The sequence below is a fragment of the Opisthocomus hoazin genome, chromosome 8, assembly GCF_030867145.1.
Source record: "Opisthocomus hoazin isolate bOpiHoa1 chromosome 8, bOpiHoa1.hap1, whole genome shotgun sequence".
Lineage (NCBI taxonomy): Eukaryota > Metazoa > Chordata > Aves > Opisthocomiformes > Opisthocomidae > Opisthocomus > Opisthocomus hoazin.
In genome coordinates, this window is record NC_134421.1 from 14180736 (window position 1) to 14201157 (window position 20422).

General features: G+C 40.6%; 1 long non-coding RNA gene across 4 annotated transcripts in view; it reads left to right on the forward strand.

Annotated features, from left to right (window-relative positions):
• The window catches only part of LOC142362135 (uncharacterized), a 126207-nt gene extending 106018 nt beyond the window's left edge, over window positions 1-20189 (forward strand). For 2 of the 4 annotated variants that reach the window (XR_012764693.1, XR_012764696.1), the window contains 4 exons: window positions 12200-12311; window positions 13690-13983; window positions 14753-14888; window positions 19123-20189. This is a non-coding gene — a long non-coding RNA (uncharacterized LOC142362135). The remainder of the gene's footprint in view (window positions 1-12199; window positions 12312-13689; window positions 13984-14752; window positions 14889-19122) is intronic. The other 2 variants (XR_012764695.1, XR_012764694.1) reach the window with 2 other exon arrangements.
• The last annotated feature ends 233 nt before the right edge of the window (window positions 20190-20422 follow it).

A 20422-nucleotide genomic window follows, 5' to 3' on the forward strand; every position in this document is an offset into this window, starting at 1 on the left:
TGGGGATCATAGCCCATCAAAGCTGCTGCAGCAATTAGAGATCAAAAGGCACCGAAGGAGGCAGGCATGTGAGGCCTATAGTATTCCCCCTATTCGTAGCCAAGGAAAAAAGCCTCTAGTTCGGTTGTACATTGAGATCTCACTTCCCATTTTGCTGTACTTCACCCTCACTTCCCTGTCTGCCTCACTGCTGTGGAGAACAAGGGGTTCTTGGGAGCAGATGCACTGCCGCTACTCATCAGGCACCCCTACCTGGCCTTTACCTCTCACCTCACATACCGACAAGGTTGCCTGCTCTTCATGCAGTGCTATCAGCAAATGGCTCCTGTATCTTCCCTACCAGCACTGAATATGCTGATAGCTCTCAGTATAGATATAAGTTTTTTTTTTCCAAAGAATAAAAAAGTGTTACCTGTGAAGACGTTTCATGTTGTCAGAACGCTTCTGGCTTAGCCACTAGCAACCCACCATCTTCAGTACCAGGTACTGAAGATCTATAAACTTCTAGTTCTGCATATAAAGTATCTAGCTAAAATCAAAATCCCCCTGTGCATAGGGTGGTGGGGGGGAGCAGAAAGAGGCACAGCTACAAGATGCTAATTGTACAGCTTGTTGTGTTAGTGAAAGGCGTACTGGTACTGTGCTGATGAGAGCAGTATAAAAATAACCCACATAAAAGTGAGACTTCCACCACTCTCCAGCTCCTCACCTCTCCCCTGAATCATTTTTGCATGCTGCTGCACTGCCTCCCATGAGGACCACTGAGACTGAGTTTTGAGTGGAGTTTAATTAAAACTGGGATCAAAGGCGTGAGAGACAGGCTCTTTCAGGCTGGCATGTAAAGAAGATTGTGCCAAGTGATTCGTAGCAAAGTCAAAGAAAGCCTTCCCCCTAGATTTTTTCTGCTTCCCTGGTTTTTCTGTTGGGAACTCCAATGTTGCTTCCATGTCTCCCCCAAATATCCAAGTCAAACAAACTGAAATGCAGATTGCAGTTAAAGACCAAGTGGATTCCTTATGAATATTTCTTCCCAGTATTCTTCTTACCTCCCAGAGCTCTGCCAAACTCATTAATCCAAACCAGCTCAAGGGGAGCTTGCCAACTTCTTCAGCTATTTGCACAAGTCCTCTTACTTATATGGGGCATTTCTTTACATCCTGACAATCCCTTGCCCCCCAAATCCTGAGGTGGGAACCTTGACTTCTCATGGCCCCGGACCAGTTATCATAGCAAAGGAGTTTCCTTGCAACTTCAGACCAATCAGTTTTACAAGAAAGTGGACTGCTGTGTTACCCCCTCTCCACTTCTCACGTAGGGGCACAGTGCAGCACGGCAGCGTTTCCCCCGCTTTGCTGCTGGAACAGAAGGCTTGTGACCCAGGACTTGCCTGGTCACCACACTGCCTCACAAGCCAGAAAATCAGCCTGAGCAATGGGTTACGCACCTGTAGGCTCTGGTCCTGAGCCATAATATCTAACTGAGACCGCAGACTATTAGTAGAGACCTCCCTGTTTCAGTGGCTAAGATGTGGAGCTCAGCATGGATTTCATATTTCTGCAGATGCCATACTATTACTAGCATGGCCCAGCCATCTAACTTCTGTTTTCTGGCTACTGACTTGGCTAGAGTAAAGGAGAGATGATGAATCCAAATGATGGTGGGTTGCTTTTTTTTAAATGCAAATCTCCTTCTTCCCAGAAAAAAAATCTTTAAGTAAAGAATGATGAAGGTGCAATCCATCTGCAGTTGCAATGTTAAAGAAGTTTTACATGGATTGGTTCTTATATGGCCAAAGTCAAGCCACCTCTGAGAAATAATTGACTGTAGAGAGGTGAAACTGCCTCTTAAATTGAGTCCAATAGTAATAATATGGTATTGCATGTCTTCCCTAGGAGATGATGCAACAAACAGATATATAAAGCCTCCAAGTTCCCGCCTGGCTACTGCAGTGAACAGTCACGCTGAAGAATATGTCAGAGACTCATGGCAGAGCACGTTACTCTGCCAGCTTTTCAGACGAATCTCAGGTCAGGGTGTGGTTCATATAAAATGGAATTCACAGGCTCATTCAAGTCCCCAGACAGATTTCTGTAAATGTAGCTCTTTAATTACTTGTGTGGCACTGACTGTGTAGCAAGAATTTCCTCCGACTATCCTGTATGGGTTTGTTCATTGAACTTGGGGTCTCTGCTTGGCTGGCAGCCCCCATTGTGTTGTTCTGTGATGTGGGCAAACATGTCCACAGCATGTGCCCCTAGCAGATTGTTTTTCTCTAGTTCTACACCAGCATTCAACCCAAGTCCCTAAAATTTAATGGATGATGCTATGTGAACACATAGTTCCCGGCTCTCCAGTTTTTGCATAGACGTCTTGAAGTCATAGTTCATGTACGTCTTGTGCTGCATAAAGCCCCAAGTAGCAAGATGAACAGCAGTTTTAAATGTACACGAGCAATATAAGTGAAATAAAAAATAATAGCACAAAACATTGTCTTAATAAAAAGCAACCAAGCAATTGACAATAAGCCAGTCAGCAAGATGAGGAATGTAAAATCTTTGTCATTGCAGGACAAATGCCATTTTCCGTCTCAGATCTGATGGCTTCAGAACTCTGTCAACAACACCACTGCCAAAGAGACCTTCCAAGCTGCTAATAAATACGCAAGACACACAGCATAATAAGATATCTTTCCTCCTTTTTATGATTATTATGAGAGGGCAGTGAATATAAATTTCACCAACTGGCGAGTATAATAAAGGAAGCTGAGTGCCAACACTGAGAAACACCGAGGAATGAAAACAGCCAATAATAAATAGCTGTAAGGATAAAACCATCCAGAAGGCAAATAAACACCATACTAAAAGGCTGGAGTTCACAATGCTTTGTCTATGCCCTCTCATAGACAGAAGAACAAAGTTATGGACAGAAGGGGGGAGAAAAAACCCATAAAATTATATGACCATATTCTGAGACAGTGAGAAGCAAGGTGAGAGAACTGGTAATGGGATCTTTGTCAAAAGGCAAAAGGAAAGTGTGTAAAAGGGAAGAAGGAAGAAAGCATAATGAATCCTGAAAAGCAATAGTGTGGAAGAAAAGCGGCAGCTCTGGGGATTGTTAGCAATGAGTTATCACAAGGCTTCTTGCAGATTCAGCCTTGTCTCTCTTTCTGCAGCTCTGCATGTGGTCAGAGCTGGAATAGCAAACAATTCTTATGTCTTCACCAATTAAGATATCATAAAACTACACTTCTGGCTAAATAATAAACCGCACTTCCTTTCTTTCTACATAAGGGATACTGAATGTGGTGAACTGCTGATAACACAGGATAAAATGGCTTAAGAGGCAAGCATCCAGAACAGAGACTACTCAGCTTCTTGCTCTCTGGGAGGAAAGGATGTTGTTTACCACCTTACAGAGGATCCCTCCTCCAGACTACAGAAGCTCGGAGAAACCCTTCCAGCCACATGCTGCCTCTTGTCCTGTTTTCTGTCAGCCTCGTGTTGCTGCTGAGTCAGTATTTTAGGATACCTTTCCCTACTGCAGGTGAACGAGGTAAAAGTCATCCCAGAGCTGGACCTCTTTTTTAAACTTTGCAAGAGCAGAGCGTCTACCTGCCACAGTGCATACTGCTCCAACAGCCTCAAACTTTAACACTCGCCAACATACCCAAAAGGACATGCCTAACAGAGAGAGTGTAATGCTAGCAGTTTGCTGATACCATGAACTGCTGAAGCATGTTCTTTCCTAAATAGGTGGAGTTTTTCAAAATACCACCAAAACAGGGGCAAGCAAACAGGCAGAAAGGTTTCTGCAAAGACTGAGCTCCAGCTTTGTTTTCCTTTTTTTTTCCCTGTGCCCTGTCTGGAGCTTTGCAAGGCACAAAGGGACATCTAATGGTTTCTTAATACATTGCAAGCAAGCCCACTGCTAGAATTGCTGTCATGTGATGAATTGTCCCAGGCCTCTGTTTGCCAGGTACGTATGTCTTTTCTACAGGGTTTTCAGTCCATCATCTCATTTCTTTCGGCTTCCTGTTCCTGAAAAGAAAAGAAATTTCTATCTCAGAGTTTTAGGTATCTACCCCTTTCTCAAAACAGGATTATAAAGTGAGAGACACTGAGGTTTGTTGCTGCTGTGATAGAGACAAATTAACTGTTTCTTTGTTCCTCAGCCCAGAAGTATTAGAGCACTCCACCTTCAAGCCCTGAGCTCCTACTTTCGTCAGTAAGGATGCTGCTGTCAGCTGGACTTGTGTCTGTTTTTCATCCTCTTAGTACAAGGAAAGGAAGCAGAAATTAGACCTATGCCCTCCTTTGTCTCAGAACAATGGTTCTGAGCCATACAAAAACTCCTGCTGGGAAAAACAGATGTGTTCCCAACAGTACATGTCTTCTCACACCAGTGGGAAGTACAGTATGTATATAGAGCTTTGAGTTGCACAAGAAGTGGCTATCAAAGCCAGCAAAGGAACTCAGGCATTGGTGGGTTCCTGTGTCCAGACTTGGTTTTCTCATATCTGTTTGTATTAAAAATAACTTTTTTCCCCTTCTCCCCACAGTAAAAAGGACTAGAGTCAACTTCTGTGGATTCACTCACAGTGCAGTCTCTCTGCCTCTCCCCACCAGCCTTGTTCCTAAGGGGGTGTTCCCAGAAATCACTGTGTTTTGTACATCATCTTACAGCAATGCAAAACTGTTTTGAAACTGGAATCCACAGAGAGGTTTCAACTGAGTGACATCCTGGAAAGGCATGTAGTCATCCCACTTGATTTCTCCAGCTTCCCTTCTCTACTGGCAAGTAGGCTGTGCTGGAAAAAAAACTCGAATCAGGTAGACTTCTAAGAAAACCAGTTTTCTCCACATGGTTTTGGAGCTATTTCCCACATTTTCAGATTGAAGCATTTTGCTTCCAGCCACACAGTGGATACCCTCATGTTCAAGAGATAGTTTTGCCCAAATAGTGCTTGTCTCAGTGCCCGGTCCAGCAGTAGAGCTAGTGGGAGGGTTTAATAAGAAAAATTGCATTAAATTAAATAGCTTTTTGAAATTAACCTTTTTACTAAGAGGATAAGTATTGGTATTTTCAGAGAGGAAAATATTTTGCACTATTTTTACAATTTATTCATGTGAAAGCTTCCTCTAAACCACTTGGATATTAATGAATGTCTCTAAAACCTATTGCCTCATTAAAAATGGTTAAAGACTCATATCTGGTAAACCAAAATGTTCATATTTTAGATTTTTTTCAAGGGTGATTAAAAGAAGGTCCATGAGGGCAAAATATCCTTTCATTAGTCTCTGTAGCTGCAGGATTGGCTGACCAGTATTGTATGACATGCAGGTTATTGCACCTTAAAGAGTCATGGATAGTTGCAGCACACACTTGATGGCAGGATCAATTACTTCATGGTAGAGCTGTCCCACACTCAAAGGGAAATGTAAGCTTTTCAGCTCCCACCAGAGAAATGCACAGTTGTGAGTGCTGGGCACCTCTCCCCACATGGCCTTTGCTCCCCATTCCAATATGTCTTCCACAAAGTGCCTTCTAAGACCCATTAGTCTTTATATCCATCCTGCTCCTGTGATATGTGTTGTGTATTCAGACACTTGATGAAAGAGATGGATCAGCTGCTAGAGAGCAGCAGCTTTATCGGGCGTCCAGCGTGAGTTTGCACCTCCAGGGAACAGAAGGCATTGGCTGAAAGAGCTGGATAATGTGTGTTTGATTTGTCCTTTGTCAAGGTCACACCTGGCTAACTGCCTCTGCAAGAATCCTGGCTATCAGTAATTTACAACATCCCCTTCTTCTCTGCAGATGAGTTTTTGTTCTTCCTTTGAAAGTTCTCTTGTCTGCTCCGAACTCTATGGAGAGAAAGTGAGTGAAGGGGCCTCATTATTTTAAATGGGGCTTGACAGAACCTAGCAAAGAGCATAAAACAGAACAACTTTCACAGGCAATCACACCAAGGCAGTTAAAGCAAGGCTGAGAACTCAATTATAGCCCATTACTGTCGGAGCTGTCTCTCGCTCTCTTGCTCTTTCCCTGTCCATTGGCTTCTACAAGAAGAACTCAGTGTTGGCAAAGGTCATTCACTTCAGCTGTAGCACTTTGGCTAGTGATTCCCATCAGGCACAGATCAGTGAGGATCCCAGTGTTCTCACAAATACGAGGGGAAAAACGGTTCAAGAAAAATGTGTTTTTCTTTTCACTGATACTGTAAAATAGCAAGATCCAGTCAACTGCAAGGTAAAAAAGCAGCAAGTTCTTATGCAGTGTTCTTGCAAAAGGTTATGACATGAGCCTGCGATACATCGTGCACAGACGCACACAGATACCCCTCTAAACAATGCACGTACATGTCCTGGTTGCACTTCCTCCTGACCAAACTGTTTATCCAAGGTCTCAGATGGACAATAAAGATGATCTTATAACGTTTTCATAATTCTTCTGGTGAAGAGTCAGCCAGGACCAGATTCTTAGCATAGGCTACAGAGGCTTAAAACCTGCCCATGAACAACTCCACATGGCCACCAACACACATTACAATATGTGTCATTGTAAGGCTAAGACACTGGGATGGCAGGGCTCCTAGAGACAGGACTGCAGCAGAACCAATAACTGATCCCCTTGTATGCAAAAGGTTAGCATTGAAGAGCCTGCTAATGGGCATTCCTGGGTATGAAAAACAGACCCCTTTAAACGTGTATCAAAATGGTTTTGGAAAAAATGTATTAAAAGAAGGTTAAGGTTGAAATGACAATCAAGTTAAGAGATAGCAGATTTAAGAAGAATTGCACATCATAATCCACCTTTCCTGTATATGTTAATTATTGTTATACTTTTGTCCAACATCCTGTAGAAAGGTGGCTGCTGACTTTGGAATAAAATTCATCCACCTTCGGTCCCAGACCAGCTTTTAAAGCAGAGAACATCCCTTCTGTTCTTGCCAGCTTCTGTCTCATTCATTCCCTGTTTTGTGTACTGAACAAGACAAGAATCCTGAGGGGGGGAAAGCAATGTGTGCTTGTCAAGTACAATTTTGACATATCCTCAGCTTCACAATTTGGCTTTGCAAACTTTTGATGTTGGTATTCTGGCACACAATTTCCTTGGACTTGCACCCTGACTCCCACACCAAAAGAGTCTCATGTGGAACAAGTCGCTTTCCTTCCCTGGGAGGCTGGGTGCCAACACAAGCCTCTGTTATTTCAGCTAATGGAGTAACTGGTATCCTCAGTAGACTCTCATTGTCTGCGTGAACTAAGTACAGGAGAGGAATATAACACACGCTTCACCGCTGTGGCCTATAAGTGTTTCCTGGAAGGGCCAGGTCTCTGCATTGGGGGAGTTCAGACCTCTGAATGCTGTTCCGTATTTCTGACAGGGGGTAAGGTTTAGTGTTATGACACCGTCAAAAAACACAGAAGAGATGGTTTAGAGGAGCCTAGAAACATGCACAACACATAGGGAACAGGTAAAAAGCATTCGGTAGCTACAAAGATTTTCTAGTGAGAATGTAAAAATTCTGATTTACAAAATGTACGAAATTTTGCCAGTCATAACAAAGAGCTCTTCTTTCTTCCCCCACTACCCCTAGCAAACGAATGTCATGTCTGTTGCAAAGTATACAAACATTAGAAGACTTGTTAAAAAAAACAGAAACAAATGGGACTAATTCTTTAATGAAAAAAAAGGAATAGACTATTTTCTCTTATCAGCTTCCTTAAAAGGATTTAAACATCTTTTGCTGCAATTAGAGAAAATATGTAATTGTCATTGAGTATATCATTTTACACGGAAAAAATTTGGTAGAATTCTAAAAAAAGAAAATACTTATGATAGAAACTGGTACTTAAAGCTTAGCAATGAGCATTACTGCTCTCTGGCTGTCATATCATTATATTATTGTTATTACAAGGGCATTAGTACCTGTATTGTGTACTGGTTTTCCCGTTAGTTGTTAAACCTTGAAATCAGCTGCTATTTCCTCTTTCACTCTTCTTCTCATTATTTTTCCTGAAGATTCTAACAGGCAAACTAGAAAAATTTGCCAGAGCTTTCTGAGAAAATCTGAGGTTTCCTGCAGCCTTGCAGATAAATGTGTTTGCATATAAAGGTTAATTGTTCCTGGAAAGACACTTAAAAATTCCAGTGAACAGGCACAATGTTCGTTTTTCAGAGAGTCAGCAAAGTGGAGCTGAACTCTGACCTGCTGCTGGGAAAGACAAAAGCACTGCCTGTGATATGATCCTTGCAGGGCTGCCACCCATCACCCAGTCCTTCTTCCTGCCTTTACCCCTAAAGCCGGCATCCCACTGAATGAAGCCTCCGCCCCAGCAGCTGCATGCATATTCCCAGGTTAGGTCATATCAGAAGACAAGATCCCAAGGAGGTGGGGAATGAAAAGCTTGAGGAGAAACATTTGTTTCAGAATCTTTTTCATTCTACTCAGGCTGCATGGTTTTGACTTTGTCGTGCTAGCGTATCCCACAATGGTTAAATACCTCCCCTACACTAACACAATTTCTTCTCTCTTAGGCAGTTGCTGATGTCTGCAAATATTTTACAGTTCTGCAGTGAGGTTTTGGCATGTTGGGTTCCAGCTACTAGAAGATTTTTTGTACCATCAAGCATGTTGAAGGTTATTTTCAATGAGCACAACTTTTCTCCTGGGCTTTTAATGGATTTGAAAGAGGTCTTGCAGGACTTGGATGTTGTTGAAATCTAAGCAGGTTTCACTAAGAAGCTGTACAGTCCTCTTTTATGATACCAATCCCTTAAAACATGTATTGTTACTACCAGTATTTTCAGAGCTCTGACAGTAAATCTGATTCTCCTGTTTCTTGTAGGATTTGTTTATTTTTATGCTCCCAGGCTATGGACTGTGTTTTTCTAATGTTTGAAATTGTGTACCCCATTTGGTACACAAACATGAACTGGGACCTGTCTTATCTCAGATGTTCCCTGCTCTGCAGTCAGCTACTGGTAGGAAAAGAAGAGAAAAAATGAGGCCAGAAGACTTGATAGCCCTCATGGTGTGTGGCTGCCCGCCCCACTGGTGAGATTTAGTTGGTAAACAGATTTTAGTCTGCTCTCCCATATGCATATCAGTAACTCCTTCCCTTGAGATAATATTTTTTACTTTTAAGAGCTCTTCATCTTGTCTAGCTCTAAATTAGATTGCTTTGGAAATCACAGGTTTGAAAGCCCAATACCTGACCTTATTATCAAGTAGATGGATGAGAGTAACTGAAAATCTCTATTCAAGTTGTATTCTACGTCTCATTGAAAACAATGGGTATCTTTAAGTTCAGGAGGAGCTACAGAAATCATTCGTCATGCAAGACTGCACCAGCAAGACAAGCAGGTGATTTTCTGATAGTCAGAACAAAAAGGAATTCATGGAAGAAAACCACATGCTTCTCCGTCTTTAATCTCAAAGACACTATTGAATGCCTTCTCAGAGAATCCCAAGAAAAAGCTGCACCACCAGCTCTCTTATTTCCACCTCTGTTCCCTATATACATTTTCCTCTATATATTTCCCAATAATGATGAATACAGGAACCCGGGTGAACACGTCAGACACAACCATGGTTCTAATAAAAGTAGGATACACAGAAATAGTCTTTCCTCTCAGATAGAAGAGACAAACTATGCCTCAAAAGCTTCTCAGCATAAACCCTCTTTCTTCATTCTGGGTAGCTTTATCCATTATACCAGGATCCTATACCATCACAATCTCACCTAGAAGAACACGACAGAATTAGATTTTAAAGCTGGGCATACTGTAATATAGATCATTTATTTCTCATTCCATGGTAGCTTCATGAATTCCTATGCGCAGATATCAACAGCTATTCTTGAAGGAATAAAAAATCTTGGTTTAGGACGTTTATGAGAAGTTAGGTATAGCAGGACATTTGTGTTGTATGAGGATGACTTCTTCATCTGACCTAAAACCTTAGAATGCTATAGCAATTCTCATCACCAATTTATTAACAACCACTTGTTCATTAAAGTGTCCCTGGATTTCACCAACCTCAACTTTCTAGTTTTCATGGTTAACATTACAAAATAAATGCATTTTACAACAGTCATGTTCAAAACCTCGCAACACAACCATGTATTTCTCCACAAACTAAGCAGCTGTAAAGGACACCAGGTGAGTGTGACAAATAGCATTAAATAGCACCAGATTGTGCTAGAGAAACAAATGCAAAAAATAACTAGTTTCGTAGAATCATAGGATTGTCAGGGATCCTACAACAGTCACACTGAAATAACAAATCTCTACTTTTCTCAAACTGAAATTTAAATCATGCAAATGAAGGATCCGGTTATGAATGGGAGGATGTTTCTAACAAAGCAGCCATTCCAATTCTGATCACCAAAATGTATTTGTGCACTAACACTCATAACTCACGGACTCACCAAATGTCCACCAGCAGCCTCCTTCCATTTTACATCTTGCTGAACTGTTTATTCCAAAATGCAAACTACCTCTTTCCCTCTCTCTCTGAATTTACTACTAGACTCACAGCTTTCCCTTTTCCACATATACTACCCACTGTTTTCTCAATTTGTTTAAGAAAGCAGCATAACTGGATCAAATGAAAAGCAATTGTTTCTAGTCTATACTTCATCTTGGGCTTCGGTGCTCACCATGCCTTACAAAAAGGCTGTGACAAAATTTTCTGTGCTCTCCAGCTCTGTACAGCATGGTAGTATTCTTTATTAGACAAGCTGACAAGCTTCATTAAATTTTCCATTGAATTTTAGCTGGACATGGAGCCCTTCTAAAGACAGTGCGTTAACAGACAAACAGATTTTGTGCTGGAATTCAGGAAGTGTTATGTACCATCCTGCTGCATTTAATGGAGTCTCATGGGTGTGAGCAGGTCCATAACCTATTAATTAAAAATGGTTTAGCACAAAGGGACCCGAAAGACTGCGATAGCACCTGATAGACAATTAAAACACAGTGCTCCTGGCTTTGTTGCTTGCCTGTAAAGATAAAATAGAACAATCAGAACACTCAATAAAAAATCTATCAGTCTGTGTGGAAAGACACATGTTTTGTTCAAGACTGGAAAATGCTAATCTATTTGTGAGCAGTGTTACCAATATGCTTTTGCACATTAGGAATCCTTTGGTGGCAGAGCTAGTTTAAGTGATTTATGTCCTGCCAAAAGTTACTCCTTCTCTTCCATCCATTCTACTATTTGTGTGGGCTTGGTCTAAAGATGTGGAAAATAATCTGTTAAACACAGAGAAACACACACAGAAAAACCTCTGTGTTTTTATCCCAAAACTCCCTATAAGATGTTGCTTTCTTTTAACAAGATTGTACCAGCAGATGCAATTTAGAGTTGAGCACTGATAATGGGCTGGTAAACACCAGGAGAGTGTTGGGTCTGAGGGAGGAAGGGAAGAAGGTAGAGGGCAGAAAGATCACAAGCAATCACTTGAGTTGAAGGCTGCCATATGGAACATTACTCTGTGTATTTCCAGAACATTTTCTTTTACTAACCGATCCAAGAGTAACTATTGGAAACACCTAGAACCTTTATACCTCTCTAGAAAAAAAATTTGACTTCGTAAACCTTATCAAAGTGAGTTGACAATGTATAATGCTATCCACTAGCAAATGGCCCTAACTTGGCACATAATTCAGCCAAAATTCAATTGCATGGAAGTTTAAAAAATATGTATTTTACATTCTTTTTTCCTCTTTGTTTTAATTATGATCAAAAGTGCATGCACCCATCTGAAGAGAAAGGCTGGGATTAGCTATTTTGGCTTTCACTAAACCCAGAAGTGACTAGATGTCATTACAGACCGTGTTTTCACTCCAAGATATGTAGGTCCCACTGCTGTAGATAACCATCACAACTTTTAACTGCTCAGTCTTCAAATCTTTTAAATATGAGGCTGTCAAGTCTGATTCTGTAATCAGATCCTGGCTTTGATCAAGGCAGACTTGAACCGTTGTGATCATTACCCAGAAGACGTACTTGTTTCACACACAGCATTCTTCTTATGCAACCCATGTCAGATATTGTGTCTGTGATTCCATCAACTTTGTGGACATTTTGGACAAATTATTTAATGTTTCTTAGTCTTCATCTCTGGCAGAATTTTTAATGTGGAAACAGTAAGCAATTAAGTCTACTTTGTGTTTGGATGTTTTGTCATAGAGCTGTTGAGCTTGGGATACCTTTCTAATTGCCTGCCTAGGCCATCCACCTATGTCAGAGCTGATTTAATTATCCCTAAAAGCTTCACTGAAGATGAAATTCCAACCTAGCCGTAAGTACCTCTCCATATAAAGCATGCATAGAATTTTTTGCTCTCTTAAAATAACAAAAGTATGTCACAAGAAAGAGTTACACTACAGAAAGAGTTCTCGCTCTTTTTTCATACCAGGAAGGCAGCAAGCACCAAAGTCCCATAAAGTTTTCGGCCCAGTTATTCATTCCCTTTAGTGGTGCAGAGTATTCCCCAGACCAGCTTTCATACTAAACACCCCTATTGCTGAAAACTCCTGCATATTAGCATGCAGTTACCTGACTCATTATTGTTTTCTAAAGAATCAAGCTGAAAATGGTTTTTGCTCCCTGAAGCAAGTTTGTAAGTACTTGCAAAAAATTAAAAAACATATATTTTAGTGCAAAAAGTGTTCAGCTTGGAGATGCTTTAAACAGAGACATACCAAAGTTGCCACAGGGTGAGGTATGATACAGCTACTTGCCTGTAGAATACATCATAGTCTCTTATACCACTTAAAATTATGCATTTTCTTGGGGGAACTTCAACTAATATGCAGAATATGAACTTCAAGCAACCAAACTCTCTTTCCCACAATACATGTTTATGGTTATTGATGTACGGCAACACCAAAAATGGTGTCTATTTGGGCGTAGATACAGACAGAGATTTATAGAGACGTTTCTCTGTAAGAAACTTTGCTTTTCTACAGAATCAGCCGTTTTCCTGATCCAAATATTTATGTGTACACATTGGTCAAAGATATCTATCTTTGGAAAACAGTCCCAATGTAAATTTTTCAAACAGCTGTATTTTGAATCAGTACTGCCAAATACCTGCCTTTAGCCATCTTCACCCTCTACCAAAATTTTGCTCATAGGCTCTGTTTTCTGACACTCATTGCATGAGGCAACTGAAGGGTTAAGTGAAGCTTCTTATGTGTGATGTAAGATGGCCCTAAAACTAACATACAAATATGTTCCCTGAGAGGAAGGAATCTATGGATCAAAGCACTCTTTCTTCCGCTTTATCATCCATAGCCTTCGTGTGCTTGCCATACATACTTTTACTACCTGCTCAGGATTTGCTAAAAATAAAGGTGAAGGTTGATATTTTTTATAATTTTTAAGATATTTACTATGTAGAATATTGCAAAAACGTTAAGAATGCTGTACCAAGATTCTTTGAGTATTAGACGACAATGCCCCTTTCTTGTCTCCCAGATATGCTATCAACTTGACATTTGTTTCTAAATGTCAGCAAGAGCAGAACGGGTGAGATGAGTCACTGAACTTTTTTTGCTGTTGGGCAGGGAGCAAGGGTAACTAGTTTAAAACGAGAGTGTGGAAAGGAGAGAAAATATCTCTAGTCAGATGGAGAGGAAAGGCTGATTTTTTCTGTTGTTTTCCCTCCATGTCAGGTACAAAGCAGCAAACAGTCCACTCTTACCTAGCTGAATCAGAAGCTGAGTGGATGTTTATAATGTGATGACTGGTTTATACAGGAAAAACTGGGAATGATGCTCAACTCCTGGGGGTGGTTTGGAAGGAGGAAAGAGAGGGGCCTGTGGCTGAAACTCATGGAGCAGTCCTTCACTGAATACTACCTGGAGACAAGCAGAAAATGAAGAATATAGAGCATGTATTTTACACCTGACAGGAATGAAAATGGTGGCAGAGGAAAATGGGCAAGGCTCCAGATCTATGCTGTACAGGTAACAGCAAGCTTCAACGAAAGACTGCTCCTGAAATGCTTTTGAGCTAGCTATTGCAGAGCATGGTCAGCAACCAGGACAACCACTGTAGTTTTGAGAAGCTGTAGAAACTTCAGAAAGGATCTTTAATGAGTATATTCTGCCCCTCTACTCTGCTGTGATGAGATCTCATCTGGAGTCCTACATCCAGTTCTGGAGTCCTTAGCACAGGAAGCACATGGACCTGTTGGAGCGGGTCCAGAGGAGGGCCACAAAAATGATCAGAGTGATGGAGCACCTCTCCTGTAGGAAAAACTGAGTTGGGGTTGTTCAGCCTGGAGACGAGGAGGCTCTGGGGAGAGCTTATTGCAGCCTTCCAGTACCTGAAGGGGTCCTACAGGAAAGATGGAAACAAACCTTTTAGCAGGGCCTGTAGCAATAGGACAAGGGGTAATGGTTTTAAACTAAAAGAGGGTAGGTTTAGTCTGGATGTAAGGAAGACATTTTTTACAATGAGGGTGGTGAAACACAGGTTGCCCAGAGAGGTAGTAGATGCCCCATGCCTGGAAACATTCAAGGTCAGGTTGGACGGGGCTCTGAGCAACCTGATCTAGTGGTAGATGTCCTTGATTATTACAGGGGGGTTGGACTAGATAACCTTTAGAGGTCCCTTCCAACTCAAACTGTTCCATGATTCTGTGATTCTGTTATGCAGAGTCACTGGCAGAAGACTTTAGTTTGTTAACAAATTTAAGGCAAATTGTTAAATTTGAATAATTTCATCCCTCAGGACCTGTTTAATCTGATGTCCCTCACACTGGCAAGCCTAGAGCTTCAGGAGCCTCTGCAGGAGTTGGCACTACCAGAGTCTTGGCTTTGGAAGGCCGTCCTTGCTAGCAAACATCAACTGGGACTCCTTCTAGATGGTAAGAAGAGAAGAGATGCTTTGCAGCCTTGGACAGTTCCAGACTGTAATTTGTTTCACCCATTCTGTTTTTATAAAATTCATTTGCCTGCTATACGAACACAGGCTACTTCTAGCTTAGCCTTCCTTTTGCAGGTTCTAAAAATGGTTTTAATTGGAGGTCTTACTGAATTGTAACTGAGAGAGCCATTCCAGGACTATTCTAGAAATTCTGGCAATAGCTCCACAACTGCTTTCCTTGATCATTTCTCTTTTAATCTCCTTATTTTATCCACTTCTTCTATCTCAAATCCATTTTTACTTTCTTTTTGGTCTCTTCTTTACCATCTCCATGTCTTGTGTTGCTCACCACTGTAGTCAAAAGAACATCATTGGCCATAGACATCTTATCCTCCCACGTGGAAATAAACCACTTCAAGAGAGAGATTGTACCGAACTATATATATATTTTTTTTTGCTTTGTTTTTCATTTACCCCCTTATCATTCATTCCTATTCCTTTTCTCCTTCTCTTCTCTAGTCCTACTCAGCCTCTTCTTTTTTTTTACTCGCTGTTTTCTGTTTGTGTGACAGGTTACCTGACAGAGTAACTTGCTGCAGGTCAGTTGAAATCAGGAGGATTTGGTTTTCTATTGTCACTACAGCTTTTCACAATGCGAGTTAATGTAGCATTGTGGTTGTGATGATATTGCCAAGCTTGAAAAAGGCATTTCAATTTTAAATCACAGTAATTTATAACTTTCTCAAAAAAATATTACCTTTGGGGCTCAAATTTTTCATGCTCAGATTCAGTCCAAGACTGAATTGGTTTTAGAAACTTTCATTACAATCAATCCAACTGTTTGTATTTTTTTTCAAAGTTATCCAATCAGGAGGAGTGATTTGCACTACTTAAGGTGTTTTTCATATGCTTTTAATCCCCAGTAACTCAAACCAACTTTATTTTGAAACATAACCCTTGAAAGTGAATGTACTCCTGAATGATGCATTGCCTTGTTTGAGGAAATTTGGTTTGGAAATTACATAGTTATAAACTTTAGAACATTCTGTGCTGAGCACGCACAAAACATTATTTCCCTTCTTTGATTTGGACCTGTACCTAATAGTGATTAATGTTCCCAGGCATGAATATTTTTTGTGCACTCATGAAAATTAGAGATCGAAAAGATCTATTGCATCATGTAGTTCATCTTACCTCCAAAGTCTTGATACCTGCACTCTCTATCTGTACATGTGACAGGAGCTGAGAGTCACACAAAGGTCCTTTCCTGAAACTTCTCTGCAGAGCTTTAGTGGAACAGCAACAGTAATTTTAACTCTGAAGCACATCTCTCTGTTAGTACTTTGGCTTTGCCATCTAAAACATTTCCTAGAACGCCCTGATATGAATTTCAAGAAACAGTAAAATACATGTGAAGTATTGCCTAGTCTAGCCTCTGGCAATGGGTCTTCCTTCACCTGCTCTGTAATTTTGAACAACCTGAAGATCTCATTGTCAGGAAGTTTCCCTTGCTACACCTCCTGTGTTGTCAAGATCTTCAGGCTATGGCAATAGTCAAGTCATGACCAGTTATGTCACCACAAAGAGTACCGCTCTGTCTTTATTATTTGTTCCTTATTATGAATGCGTATAGTCTATTATGCCATTGGCAATTCATTTTTGTTTAGACAGTCTGGTCATGCCGAGCTTCCTTCATCTTTCTCCATAGCCAGTTCATCTCGACATTCAGTTACCTAACGTGACCCTTAGCTCTTCTTGCTCTCCTTGCTCTCATCTGTAGCTCTCATATTATCTAAGCATAAATGGTTTCTATTGCTTTTATTTGTACTCTTTGGTATTTGTCTGTAAGGGTTTTTTTTTAATAGTGGTGCCTGAAATGGAAAACAGTTCTCAACAGTACCTAACAGCATCTCATGGCAGGTCTACTGTAGGAAATCCTTTCAACTGGTTAGGAAACAGTAGGTATTTTTCCTGTAAAAAAAATAAAATTGGTTCACAATTTATCTTTATACTTAACTAATAATGTGAAATATTTCTGTCAAAAAAGAGAAAAAAATTAAGAAAAACAAGATATAATCCACAAAACAAGTTTAATGCCACTGAAAAATATTTTGAAATGGGACATTTCAGACTGTCAGCTACATTTTTAGGACCGACTAGCTAATATACTTTTATAACAGAATTTTAAAACTGAATTTGTATCTGTGCAGGAAGAAAAAGAGGATTTTTATAGTTGTGCTAGCATACCACAGTATGTTCCATCATTCCTCAGAAGAATTACTGTGACCAAAAGACACGTTTAAAGCAAAATACCGAAAAAGACAGAATATTTCTTTTTAATTCCCTGACATGTTACTTCTGGAAGAGCTTATGCAATTTATAAAAAAATAAAATTTTTCAAAATTACCATTCATTTTAGGGGCCTCCATTTTCGGAGACAGTGAGCTGGAACCTCACTTTCAGAAAGAACTAAGTAGCGCAAATTTGAAAAATCAGTTGTTCTAGTTGTCTCAAATTGGAGATTGCAAAAGGAGATTCCCAGAATCAACTCTTTTTGGAAACATGTCCTAAATTGTATCACTGGGACACAGGCAGCAGCATAGCAGGTACAATATAACATAAACAGTATGCTTGTATTTCTCTTTGCCTGTTTGAAAAGTAGCACATCTGTTAAAAAAAAAATTGTGTTTGGAAGGAAGTAAAATGAAAATTTGGCTATAGCTGGTGCATTAGAAGTTATTTTTCTCCAGTTTATTTATGTAAAACGCAGTAAAGTGTTCAACATATGATTGCTTACATGACCTCTGTGTTCAGAAACCGCAACACCAGTTTTCACACTTCTTAATTTCTTCCAAAAATGAACAGAAAGCAGAAATTTCATTCTCAAGAGAATTTTAAATGATCTCAAAACCATGACATGCTACTTAAAGTGTAAGTTGTCGGAATATGGAGTTTTTGCAGTTAGGTGGTTTCTAAAATGTAATTTGACTGTGTCCCTTTAATCCTATTACCCCTTGTTCTCTCTATGTTGGCTAATTAGAATGATTGGCTTTTGTCGTTTTCATAAAATCCCTTTATACATTTAAAGTGCATTATCTCTCCTTCCCGTGATCTCACCGTAATGATCTTGACTCATCGGTAAATATACAAAGCTGCTAGAAACTCACTCAGACACATACACGGTGTGTATATCCTCTTAATCTATGTTTACATAAGTAGGAATACACTAATGCACTGAAGTGGGTGAAAATTTTCTTCAAAGTGCTTTTGGCATGACAAACAGTCTTTCAAAGGCAGAGGAATTCCATGAAACAATGATGTCTCCTGTTCTTCAAAATGTTATAATGTGATTTGAAAACACAGACATATCTAAAATGTTCTTTCTTTTTTAAAGGTGTAAATTCTATTTGTAGCCTTTCTGCTGTGATATCTTGAAAGTATATCAGCTGGGACCTACTGCAATGATATAATTTTCATGCTGGCTCTGTTTTTGGACAAAACTGACAGGTTGGAGTGGGGGCATTTAAAATTCTTTCACTTTTGTCCAAAATCAGGGACACTGCAGTCAGCACTGGTAACAAGGCAGGATGGATGCTGTCCGCTTTCACAAATCTCATCTTTACATTCTGCCTCAAAAGGAAGATATTAGCCTTTTGTGGGGCTGATACACTTAACTAGAAATATCAGTGGTTAATGCTCTAGCACGGTGGTTTGGTAGGCCGGGCGCACCTTGACAAAAATGTCCTTTACTGTGCTTATGTCATCACAACCTTTCCTGATGAGTGCAGTTAACTTTCAGCAGAATGAAGCATGTTGCACAATTGAAAAGGTAAGCTGGCCCATGGTAAAGGAGTTTAAATAGAGGACTTTTTTTCTTTCAACTCATATTCATCAGCTTCTCAGAAGACCAATTCATAGATATCAGTTGCCAGGGATCCTCTCAAGAGAAATAGGGTTTAAAATGATTGCATTTGTATTGCATGCAAATGATTTCAACTGTGTTTTACAATTTTTTCTGGAAGGTTCCCTACTTCACTCTTTTCAGAGTACATCTTCATGATGGCAGGGTTCTTGGCCTTGTGGTCGAAGTAATAATCCTTAACTGGCACTATCACAGTTATTACTCACACATATTTATATCGCAGCTGCAGAAGCTTCAGGATATTACTGCAGTACCAATAATAAATATTAATATTTCTATAGCAACCAATTGCTCTTAATTACTTTCACTACAGGAGCCAGGTGAAAGAGGAGCCAAGCTCTGAAGAAGAGAGATCCTTATTCAATGCAGTGTTTCTGAAGGAGAGAGGTAATGCGGAGCAAACTGGAAATTTGCCAACAAAAGGAGACACCCGAAAGAGGAAAAGATAAATATTTAGCCACTGAGATCTGTTAAATTACAAAATATCATCTATAATTCAGATTCAGAATTACTATATTTAAATATTTTCACAGCTGTTCTACAAATGGGCCTATGCCGGCAAATTACAAGGTAAGCGTGAGACAAGTACCTAAGTCTTAACTTACTTCCTTTCCCCTGAAAGTGGGGCTGTCATTGGAACATTTTTTTGGACTGTTGCTGAATTTGTACTTTTTCATGCTATAGTTACATCTTTATCACAACTCCAAGCCTGAACAGTGGGAAAACTGGAAAAAGAGATGACTCCAGAATGAGTCATCCATTGGAGACCTTGATCCAAATTTTGCGCAAGAGGGTTGAGCATTGAGCATCCTGTGACTAGAAGAACAGTGTCAGGGTGAAGCTACCATGGCCACCCAGCAGAGGCAGCAGGTGCACCGTGCAATGTGTGCAGAGGCTTTGGCTAGGGGATCTTCACACTGTAGCTTTCAAAACTAACCAGCTTGTCCATGCCAACATCACTGCCTGGTGCCAGGGGGGTGGGTATGGAAACCCCCACATAATTTTAAAGACCTTTGTTCTCCAACAGGATTTGTGAGTAACTGGCTGAGGGATGATTTGCCCACTTGTGAAGGACATAGGGGAAAAGGATGGGAAGAGGCAGAGCTGGACTTCTCATCCATTGGCTTCCTAACAAGATTCAGTGACCTGTCACCTGGCTGTTCATCAGGAGTTTAGACAGGGAAAAGTCACCCAGGAGTGTTGTCCTCTGACAGAAGGAAAGAGTGAAAATCAGTGGCACAGGAAAGCTGGTCCGTCTGGACTGAACAAAGAAATCGTTCTCTAGAGAGATGGGAGGTCCAGAGAGGATTTTAAAAGCATCTTCATTGCTGTAGAGGATCTTTCCCTTCCCTTCCCTTCCCTTCCCTTCCCTTCCCTTCCCTTCCCTTCCCTTCCCTTCCCTTCCCTTCCCTTCCCTTCCCTTCCCTTCCCTTCCCTTCCCTTCCCTTCCCTTCCCTTCCCTTCCCTTCCCTTCCCTTCCCTTCCCTTCCCTTCCCTTCCCTTCCCTTCCCTTCCCTTCCCTTCCCTTCCCTTCTCCTCTCCTCTCCTCTCCTCTCCTCTCCTCTCCTCTCCTCTCCTCTCCTCTCCTCTCCTCTCCTCTCCTCTCCTCTCCT